Consider the following 11,058-nt stretch of genomic DNA (forward strand, 5'->3'; position numbering starts at 1 on the left):
CAAGCTTAGCAATTGACAAACAGTAGAAATTTAACATTTGGTAAATAACATGAATCATGTCCATGTTACAGTTTGTATGAAAGTAATAAAACTCTCATGCAATAGGGCCATAGTGGTAAAAGTTAATGAAAATATTGATTTAGATCAAGAAATCTCAAAGATTAAATAAAAATTATCTGAGGCACTGGTTTTCCTTTCCTGCATCTAAAGCTTGTTTATCTAATCATATGGTTAAAAACAAACAAGAACAGAATGCTTTAAATAGGTCTGGACCCCCTTTTCCTCTAGAAGTTGTTGCCCTTTACATTTTTAGCTCAATAACACCTTTAAATATCTGGAAGAACAGCACCCTCTACATTTAACAGAAAATCTGTTTTATTTGTTGTTTGTTTGTTCAAAAATGTTTTCCCGCTATTGACAATTATTGGCACCCCTAAGAGTTCTTACAAAATAACATAGCTGAAGCATTTTTGTGCATTTTACATTGTTTATTGAACAAAGTCTCAATTCGTAATATATGACCTCCTGTTTTCCTTGGGCATAAATATGGCATGGCAAAGAGCTCAATTTTTAATTCTAAAGAGACTTTAGAAGGTCCTTCCTGTCCCTGCCAGATTTGGGTTTAAAGTAATCTTTGAAATTTGAAATCTGAAAGGAAGTAATGTTTTGGAGTGGTCTAGCCAGAGTCCTGACCTCAATCAGATGAAGAATCTGTGGTGAGAACCAAAGATTATGGTGATAGAAAGAAGGCCTTCCGACCTCAAAGAACTGAGCCTCTTGCCAAAGATAAATGATCAAATAACAAACATTCAAAGGGTTGGTCAGCAAATGCAAGAAGGGTTTGATTGCTGCAATGCCAGCATGTAAACAGTTTTCAACATCAGATATATCTGTCTTGTTTCCTATCAGAAACAGACTTATCAGTTGAATGAAAATAATTTAAAATCTACATCTGCATGGGGTATGAATGATGTTGGACTTAACTGAAAACTTTCATGTATCTATAAACAGAGCAAGAATTAAGAATTATAAAACAACTGGAATACAGACCTGAGATAACCATGCCACCAAGAGCAATGACAAGGATGGTAAGAGAGTTTAAAAAAATATCTAAAATTCACTGTTAGAGTACACAACTGCTATAAAAGATGCATGCAATTTAAGGTTTTTTACACATCTTTACACAGCTGCCAATTAATCTGAATCGGGCTTTGTTTGTTTTCTTATTCTGATGTCTAACAATATATTGGGACACCTTCTGCCACACCTTCTGAACAGCATCAGTGATGCAAAACAAGGCACACCATTTTTAGGCCCATGATGTTCTTGCCCCACATCCTCTGATTACTTCTTAATAGAGTAGCAACAATTTTATAACAGGTTTAAACGGGCATTGTTATTTTATTACTTTACTTCTCTCATAAGAAGAGTTTTTTTTTTTTTTAGAAATGACTGTGCTTTCTGTGCTACAGAAGCTTACTCAGTTATGTTTGTACACTCAGGTCTTTGCTACATTAAAACTGTCCCAAGTCAAACTAACAATGACTGTAGCTGTAAACTAGCGGAAACACAGATACAAAGACACATTTTACTTATTCAGATACATCACTCAGCATCCAGATTGTGAATAAAGAATGTGAAATGACAGAATTTAAGCAAAAAAAGAAAAAGTAACAGCTTAAGCAGCTTTTTTTCCTAACTAAACACATAACCCCACACATATAAGCAGAGTAAACAGCAAAGACTTACCATATCTCTGCAAGGACTCATCTGACTACTGCTGCGGGCAGAATGGAAAGCGAAAACCTCATGCTTGCTTCGCAGCAGTCCTCTCTTTTACTCCCTCTGTCACTGCTCCCTCTCCTCCTTCTCCTTCTTTCCCTTTGCTTTTACCCTCCCCTGCCTCTCTTCCTTCCTCCTCCTTCTTTTCCGCCTTCACTCCTTTCCACTCCCTCCCTCCCTTTCTTGGCAGAGCCTTACTGTATTCAGCAACACCAACCTCCATATAAGGCAGCCCAGCTAAACATGTCACATATAATTTATCTGCAGCAGGCTGCAAGTTCACCTTTCACAGCTAACATTTGGATCGTATGAAAAAAGGGAGAGAGGAAGGAGGATGAAGTGCTGTAGACTAACTTCAGCCACGCTTCCCATAATTTCACACTGTGTGAAAGCGTGCATGCATCTGTTTGAATGCGAATGTCAACAAATGCTCACAATCAGACCGTGAAAATGCTATTGGAGACCAGAATGTGATTCACCTACACCGTGTCCTGCATCCCTGCCATCTGTGAATTTTTACAGATGCTATTTGTGAAAGCTGTCCACCTGCACGCCCACTTCTCTAGCACTCCCCTTGCCTGCGCGACTTTAAAACCTGACTGACAGAGCCAGGAAAAAAACCTGCAAGAAATATGTTCAGTAAGAGGGAAAAAGAGGAGTATAACTTATTTGTTTTGTGACTGAAACATGGAGATGCTGCAAGTGAAACTGCAAGAGAAAGTGAGATAAAAATAAAAGTGTCAACAAACAATGCTTCCTGGTTGTGCCTGTGAGCAGCAGCGCAACTATCTCTGATGATGTGTCAGTTTCTGCACAACCAATTGCTTTAAAAATACATGCCTGCTGACCTCTCCTCTGCCTCTTTCTTTATAACACACTTGCAGAGAAACAAAAAGTACTATACAGACAGCAGTTGCAAAACCTAAAAAAAACAGAGAGTTGCAGGAAAAGACAGATTGGGAAGAAAAATAATAGCAGCTCTTGAGTAGTAGTTCTGGCTGGTATTTTCCTCACTCCTCCACAGCTTTGGTCCACTCACCGACAGCAAGAGTCACAGTACTGTTGCCATGGCGTCTAACTCCATCAAACACTACGTCAGGTGCGTGTGTATGAGTGTGAGCATCTGTGACTGTGCAGTGTTTTGCTTGTTGAGGTGTATGTAAGCACTGCATGCCGGGTGGGTGTTGCCAAGTGAGTCAGAGCCACATCATGGGTTTCAATATACCAGCTTTGTTTTGGATTTATCACTGCATTGGCTTTGTGTGCATGAGATTGTATGTGAGAGTAAGGTGTTGATTGAACAGCAGCCTGCAGCTTCCCCTCAAAAGCACCTATGATGAATCTCTGTGCTGTTCAACTTGTTAATGTTTAGCTCCAGCTACTATAAATATTTATCAGTTCGCTCATAGAGCCAGAGCAATGCACCATGGAGCCTGCTTATGTGGAACTTTTGATTTTCAGTCTGGCATTGTCTTGTGCCCTAAAAAGGTCCTGCGGTGGCCTTGCAAGAATATGCTGAACTTTTAACAGAATGCAGAATCCCAAATGTGTGCATGTTGTATCGTGATCATCTAGAAACAGACATAGCAAAATGTTTTGAGAGAAGCTACAGATTTTATTACATGAACTATTTACTGTTATTCACCTTGGATTAAACATATTAGCAATTTATGCACATTAGAGAAGGGACTATACCAAAGGCACTATATAGGACCCCCCCAGTCAGCCGGAGACTAACCCCATTTTTAGACCTCAAATATTTTTGAATTGCAACATTTTTTACATCCTTATTAGAAGTTCAAATCAATATCTATCTATCCATTATCCATACCCGCTTTTCTGCACAGGCTTGCGGGGGAGCTGGTGCCTATCTCCTGAGGTCATTGGGCAAGAGGTGGCGTACACCCTAGACAATCGCCAGTCCACCACAGTGCCAAAATGTATATATCAGTTGTTGTTATACTAAAAAAGATCAGAGTAGATAATAATTATCCATAATTTAATGTTGCTAGGGTATTCACTTTTGTTGCTTGTGTCAGTGCTGGAGGCATTTTTAATGCACACTGTTATTGCAAGTAATTAAAATAAAAAACAACAATATAGTTTTATGGCCCCTACCACCTAACTTTACTGAGACTGAAATGCTGTACTATGACAGCCAGACCACATGATGTAGCCAGAAGGAAAACATAGTGCACACACTTCATTTACTACTATTAATTTATTAAATAATGTTGAGTTAATGATTTAATAGTCAAACAAACTAATTCTGTAAAACAAATATAGATAGCATGCTTTGTAAATTAGTGGTGTTAAATGTTAAAACTGCAAAAATCAAGCTTTGACAATTATAAAACCTATTGGTTCAATTTAGGCTTAGGCTCTATAAAACACATCCATCCATCTATCCATTGTCTAACACTTATCCGAGAACGGGTCACGTTCCATGGGAGGACCCAAGACATTAATCTCCCCAGCGCCATCCTCCAGCTCATTCTGGTGAATTCCAAGAGGTTCTCCAGGACAGATGGGTTATATAGTATATTAAACAAATTGCCCATTAGTTTGTACCTTGTCAACAATATTTGAAAACAGTGTTTCTATGATAAGAGTAACAGAAGGAGCTCATTTAATTTCTGAATGATTGTGTATCTTCTGTAAGTATGAGAAAAAAGCAGTGCCTTCTTTCAGCCAGCTGACCAACAATGTGCAGCAACAGGTAGTCAAATGGCAAAGCTCTGTTACTCTATGCTCCCTACAGCCAGAGAAAACTCCAGTCTATCTGACACATTATCTGGCATCTCTAAGGACTTTCAACTGTTGGACAATCTAATGAAAAGTTTTAGAGGTGTGTGAAGCATAACTTTGAAAACCTTGCTGCACTTTGGCCCTGTTCTCACTGCAGTCAAATGTGGCTCGGATCTGATTTTTTGGGGGTCATACTTTTTAGAACAAGTGTGAACGCTCATATCTGGTCAATATCTGACTTTTTCAAATCACATTCAAGCCACATTCATATGTGGTCCTGAATCCGACTCATATCTGATCTTTTGGTATGTGACTCCAGTGGGAACGATCAAGGTGGATTAGATGTGACTTTGACGTCACTTTCCGTCGCATTCGTTAGCAAGAGCTAGAATAGTACTGCACAGTGGAGAGACAGCAGGAAGTTGGAGCTCATTAATAAACAGAGATAAAAACGTTATTCAATCCTCATTGAAAGGCTCATAGGAATCGTCTATGCTGGGACGTAGTTCATATTGTAAAATTTGTCTACAACCCTTCAAACGGAGGACTTTAAAATACTATCGAGGTTACCAATCATGTGATGATCTGCCCCTGCTGCAGTCCGATACACTAGATTGCATCAACTTTTCTGCCTGTGGAGTTGAGAGGAGAGGCACTGACAAACGGAACAATAAAGAGTTTCACTCTCCTTTTATTTATGTGCTTCCCACACAGCACCTGCTGACAATAAATGGCTTCTGCTGTGCACTTAAACCATAACACCTATTTCTCTTTGTTTACTGTTGTGCTGTGCTTGATGACACACTTCTTGTTCTTATGCGCATGCGGGTCAGTTTGGAGCCGCAACATTTTCAAAGTAATGGGAAAGCCCACACAAAAAAATCAGATTCCTGAAAAAATTGGAGTTGAGCATTAAGTCTGGAGTGTGAATGCAGCCTTTATTTTTGGCTTTCACAAATGGAGCAAAGGTTTCACCAACTGTGTTTTGAAGAATGTAAAACCAGTATTGAGTAATCCAGCCCAAGTTTGATTAGTTATTTGTCTAATTCTAACATGCTCTAAAAATCCTCTGATGTTTTTTGACTTCACAAATAGAATAACAGTTTGATAGAACTCAAAAACTGTGTTTTATAAAATAAAAAAAACATCCCTGTTGAGTGTGGTATTATCTTTTGCACTGACAGGAAGCACTGTATTCTCACAGTGTTTAGAAATTATTTGTTACTTCTCCGCTACAGTTTCTTATATGTCCTGAATGCTCAAAATGCTGCATGATAAACTGTATAGGTCATTCAGGCTTCTTCAGGGATTAGTAACTGAGCGCTATTAGGAAGCCCAATGAGAAGTTTTTTTAGTCCACTCTAAAACTACTTCCTTCCTTATTTCAAAATAAATAAAAAAATAAGCATAGATATACCAAAGTGTCAAGCTTGAAGCACACAACTTCATATCCAGAGCCTATGTTAACAGCTTTCACTTACTTCACCAGGCAAAACCCCACTGGCAGAAACTAGAGAGGTCTTTGCAAGACAGACTTCAGAGAAATATTCTTGAGTTTTAATATTAGAAATAATTACACATTCACTAATTACCATTATCTTCCAAATCATATAGCATTTCATCAACCAGAATCTTACATTGTATCTGGAACGCTATATTTGTCAGTCGGTCTTGGATGGGTAAGTCTAGATGTGTTATGATTCTGGCCCGTCTGCCTGCTCTGCTCTCACTCATGCAATCAACTCATCTGCTTCACCTGTCTGCTGCGCAATCACCGTCATGCCACACACCTGTGGAGCTGCAGTTATAAACAGTCATCTGACAGGCAGACGGTGCCAGATTTTCGAAAACATTTGTGAGTAGTTATCCAGCGTTCCTTCCTGAATGATCTTGTTCTCTGCCCTTGCCTTGCCTCACGGATTTTGCCTTCTTTCCTGCCCCTTGTCTGACGGATTGGATTTATGGATTTCGACTCTGTTTTCTGTCCCTGGATTTACGCCTCAACCTAGCCACTGGTTTATTCAGCCTGAGCCCGCCTGGCTCTCTAGTCCGCCTGGAATTATTGTCAAGAGGACAATCACAGCTCTCTGTGTTCCTGTCACAGCTTCAGCTGACTCCTAGGAGGATTTGGATCAGTTGGCAATCTGACTTCAGTCTTTTGGACGCTTCCTCATTAACTGTCTGGATCACTTCCTCCTCTGGATTCTGTGCCTCATCCCCAAACTGAGAAGGTTGGTGGCTTTATCTAACTCCTTGCAAATCCTGAGTTTTATTCAGCCACTAACTAGTCTCTCTGTTCACAGTGGTTCCTGGAAGCTGACTGCTGTTCTCCTGCTCTCTGATCCTGAGTTTCTGAATAAACCTTTTAACTTGGCACCAAAATACATTACAGACTTGTTGTCAGTGTATCAACCACCCAGACCTCTCAGGTCTTCTGGCTCAAATATACTCTATATACCCAAAACCAGAACTAAACATGGAGAAGCAGGTTTTAGTTCTTATGCTCCACTAATCTGGAATAAACTCCCAGAAAACTGCAAAAGTGCCAAAACCCTAAGTTGCTTTAAATCAAGATTTAAAAACTTATTTGTTTAGAGTGGCCTTTGACTCTGCCATTTAGGTATGATTAGTTGCATTTTCAGTCCAATTTTCCTTTCATTTTCTTGTCCATCATTCTATTCTATTTATTTTATTTTACTTTTTAAAATTACTTCTGTTTTTATCATTTGATTTGTTTTTCTGTATCTGTGTTTATTTGCTTTGTGATTGTATTGTAATTGTATGTACAGCGCTTTGAGTGTCTCGTTGCTGAAAAGCGCTATATAAATAAACTTACCTTATCACTTTGTGTTTGGCTGAATGTGGGTTCTCTGTCTCTGGTCGTGATAAGATGATTTCCAAACCTTATACCGATACTGAGACAACCGTAAAATTATGACTAAAAAAACAATCAATGACCGAGCAACAAAGAACAATCTAAATCTTATTGTTTTGTTCCTTCATGTTAAGGAATGCAAAAAGATGCAAAAATATTTTTTTAAGCAACAATAGTTAATGTGTAAAAATAATCGGTCAGGTTTATGTTAATTGGTATTTGTTTTAAAATGTGTAGTTAAAAGTATTCTCCCTGTGACAGGCTTTTAAGTCCAAAGCGAGAGACACAGTAATAAGGTACCAAGACACTGTGAAAGGTTTTGAACTTGTACATAATTGCTGCAATTGCAGATAATTTACTGCACACTTAGGTTCCTGCTCATTGCTCTGCTGTCTGCATACCACGAAAAGAAACCAAGGACCTTCTCTCTTTTACATGAATTGATGTCCCTCATTCTGTTCATATCAAAACAAAGACATGGGCTCTTGAACATATGTCCCTTGTGTTCCACACCATTAAGGCAGGCATGAGGAAAAATGCTTCAAAAAAGAACAAAGGCAGGGCTAGTTAGACAAGAACATCTGGTTCCATATATCACCCCTGATCCATTCTGCTAAGCAAAGCCAAAGCTCAACTGAAGAGCAAAAGAAGTTCCACCAGGAGAGTTTACCAAATCTCACGGCATGGAAAATTCAAACAGGGAATCCTGGTGTGATCCTGACACGTTTTCAACATTCATAGCAGGCCAATGCTCTGTTCCTGAGTTTCTAATAATATACACATGATCGTGTAGACTGCCTGTGTCTGTAATGTGAATCCGACCAGCTCTGTGTGCTGAAATCCAACATATTCAGGAGCTTCAATGTATGAGTGTAAAGGAAAATTACTGCATTGGTCCACATATCCCAAGCTACACACCAGCAGCAAAAGGACTGATGCAATGTTTTTCAAAAACTTACATAATTTAGCTTTAAAACTTACCGCTCAAGATATAGGCATGAATTATATTTAACGGTGGAATGCTGGACTGACTCTCAAGACCGGATTCGCTCAGCTGCATTTGCATTTTCGTTAATCTTTACCTCAGCAGAGAAATGAACATGGTTTTTTCTATCATTGTTTCATTTAAAAACACAGCTTTCCTTTACCCTTTTAGTAACATGTAAGCATGTTTAAAGATGCCTGCATGTATCTTTCATAGTAGCTACATAATCTTTATGTTTTGGAGAGGTTTTAGAAAAATCCAACTATTAAGTTAAGAAATATTTGAAATTTGATAAATGAAAACTAGAAGCTTTTCCATTTTGATTTGTGACAGGTAGATTTCTATGGGGAAACTGTGTAAAAAAGGTATGCTCTGTGCTGACTGGTGAGAGAATCATAATTCAAAAGACATCTTATGTCTGACCTGCACTGGGGATACTTTATTTTGCTTTTTTTTCCAGACACAAAGGCTGTTTGCTCTGTCTATTAATGTGCTCGGTGTAAACAGATTCCCATATCAACATGAATCAATCTGTTAAAACATTCAAGGTACAAAGAAACAACTGTCTCAAAGCTTCTCTGTGATGTTTTTTTTAATTTATGAAGCCCATAACAAACACACTGAATGCAATTCTATTTAAAAGCTGGATGATCTTAGAATACAGGTTTATCACTTTTAAGATAACATTTAGTTGGAATAAATCTTTCTAAATAATATAGAAATCATTTGTTTAATTTTTCACTGAGTGTTGAAGCACAATTTTATGACACTGTTCCAGAGGGGGGAGGCCAGATATTTCTCATTTGGGTTTTAGAGTAATAAAAGTCAAGTGTCCCTGCCCTAAGCTGCTGCAATCACCCATCTGTGTCTCTGGTGCAACTGATATGGTCACGAGCCTCAGTGGCAGTTGAAACCACAAAATGACCCATAAGAGATGGCGCGTTTTGCCGATTAGCTCACACTGGCGTCATATGGATGCCTCTAAATAAAAGGGAACAAGTCTATTTCTGCACATGATTTACTGAGGTGGAACCTTTTGCTTCTGTAACTTGGTCTGAATAAGTCTCTTTATGATTATTTACATGAAAGCATATCTTCAATTATATTGCTGAGTAAGACGTTTTTGTCGGTAAAAAGTTATACATTTCAGTTTCTCATATAACTACTTGTTTTCATTATCAACTATACAAACATTGTTTCCTTCATCACACAAATTCTCCATTTTCCTAAAAGTTATTCTGTGACCTGAACCTGTCCTTATCATTAATACTCATGCAAAACCTACTGTGCACATTCATATTAGAATATATTTAAACAGTATCTGCAGTAAGAAAGAAAAGAAAATTCTGAAAACAGATGAAGTGACAGAAAAAATTTTATATTTCTAATACATGCCAAATATTTTGACTGGTCCTTCTTCCCAGGATTAGTGCTTTTCAATGAGACAGAAAGGAAGCTGTCTCGAGCAACAGGCGAGGAAGTTGTCAGAATCATAACATGTCAAACATTAATAACATTGTGACATCTGTGTAGAGCTGTACAGAGCCACTCTCTGCTCTCCTCCTCTCACTGGGCAGTAACAGACACAAAAAGGATCATCTTGTATAATCGGCAGCCGTCTGCACAGTCAAGGCAATGTCTCCTTACCTGCTCGCTTCTCTGTGTGTGTTTCTTCTGCGCTGGCTCTGGCCATATGGGTGTGTGCACGCTCTCACACATGCACACAACCCCTCCAACAGGAACTGATGAATCTGCACGACTTCAGCCCTGCAGCGTGCAGTGCATTATGGGTTTCGCTCTCTCAGTCTCTTCTCTATCCTCTCTCTCTCTGTTGGCAGTGTTAGAGGGGGATGTCCTCACCTCATGTCTGGAGAGAGGAGGGCAAACTCAAACACGCATATCCACACACACAAATATATACACATACACACGCGCGATCACGCAAGCACGATGCAGAAGAAGAGTCGTGATGACGACTGTCGCGACTTTGGTTACCATGGCAACAGCACCCTACCCCTTCATCTATTGCTCCTCTGATGTAGTTTAGCCTCTCTTAAAGTGTATTATGTTTAATTCAGGAAAATGAGTAAAACAAAACAGATATTTTTTTCAGAAAATCCCACTCCTTGTTATTCTATCTACTTGTTTTTACACTATGTTTAGAGCTAAGCTGAACAGCAGACAGATATGACAAAAGACTCTTGTTGACATGTTGATAACTAACTGTTGCTTCTGCCTTCTGAGATAAGAGAAGGGATTATGGAGTAAGAAGGAATAGAGATAGCTGCATTTGTGGGCATACAGATGCATTTCTGTGCTTGTGAATGCCTGCATCCATTTGTGCAGTGGTTCCAGGAAGTGGGTTACAGTTCCTTTCAATGGTTTCTTTCCTCTTCTTAATTGCTTCTTCCAGTGTTGTAACCTGGAGCCCTTTGATAACACTTAGATAAGTGGTTATGTTACCAAAAAAGGAAGCTAACAAGAATGATCAGCAAAGATCCTGGAAAGGTGATGCTGAATGAAATGGATGATTAAGCTTACATAGATTTACTACCTCATCTATCTTTTTATCATCAGTGATAGTCACAAGAGAAATAGATAGAGATGCCGAATACAAACAATTGGAATTATTTTACTCTATATAGTGACTAGGCTCAGCCTAAGAGAT

The 11,058-nt window shown here is 38.8% G+C and overlaps 1 protein-coding gene across 6 annotated transcripts in view; it reads right to left on the reverse strand.

Annotated features, from left to right (window-relative positions):
* Positions 1-10,144, reverse strand: part of LOC124883754 (muscleblind-like protein 1) — a 105,902-nt gene extending 95,758 nt beyond the window's left edge. For 5 of the 6 annotated variants that reach the window (XM_047391036.1, XM_047391037.1, XM_047391035.1 and 2 more), the window contains exon 1: positions 1,750-1,880. The gene's annotated coding sequence lies outside the window, so the exon portion shown is untranslated. Of the gene's footprint in view, positions 1-1,749; positions 1,881-10,037 lie in introns of those variants that run through there. The other variant, XM_047391033.1, reaches the window with a different exon arrangement.
* Positions 10,145-11,058: the final 914 nt, after the last annotated feature.

Source organism: Girardinichthys multiradiatus, chromosome 18, assembly GCF_021462225.1.
Source record: "Girardinichthys multiradiatus isolate DD_20200921_A chromosome 18, DD_fGirMul_XY1, whole genome shotgun sequence".
Taxonomy (NCBI): Eukaryota; Metazoa; Chordata; class Actinopteri; order Cyprinodontiformes; family Goodeidae; genus Girardinichthys; species Girardinichthys multiradiatus.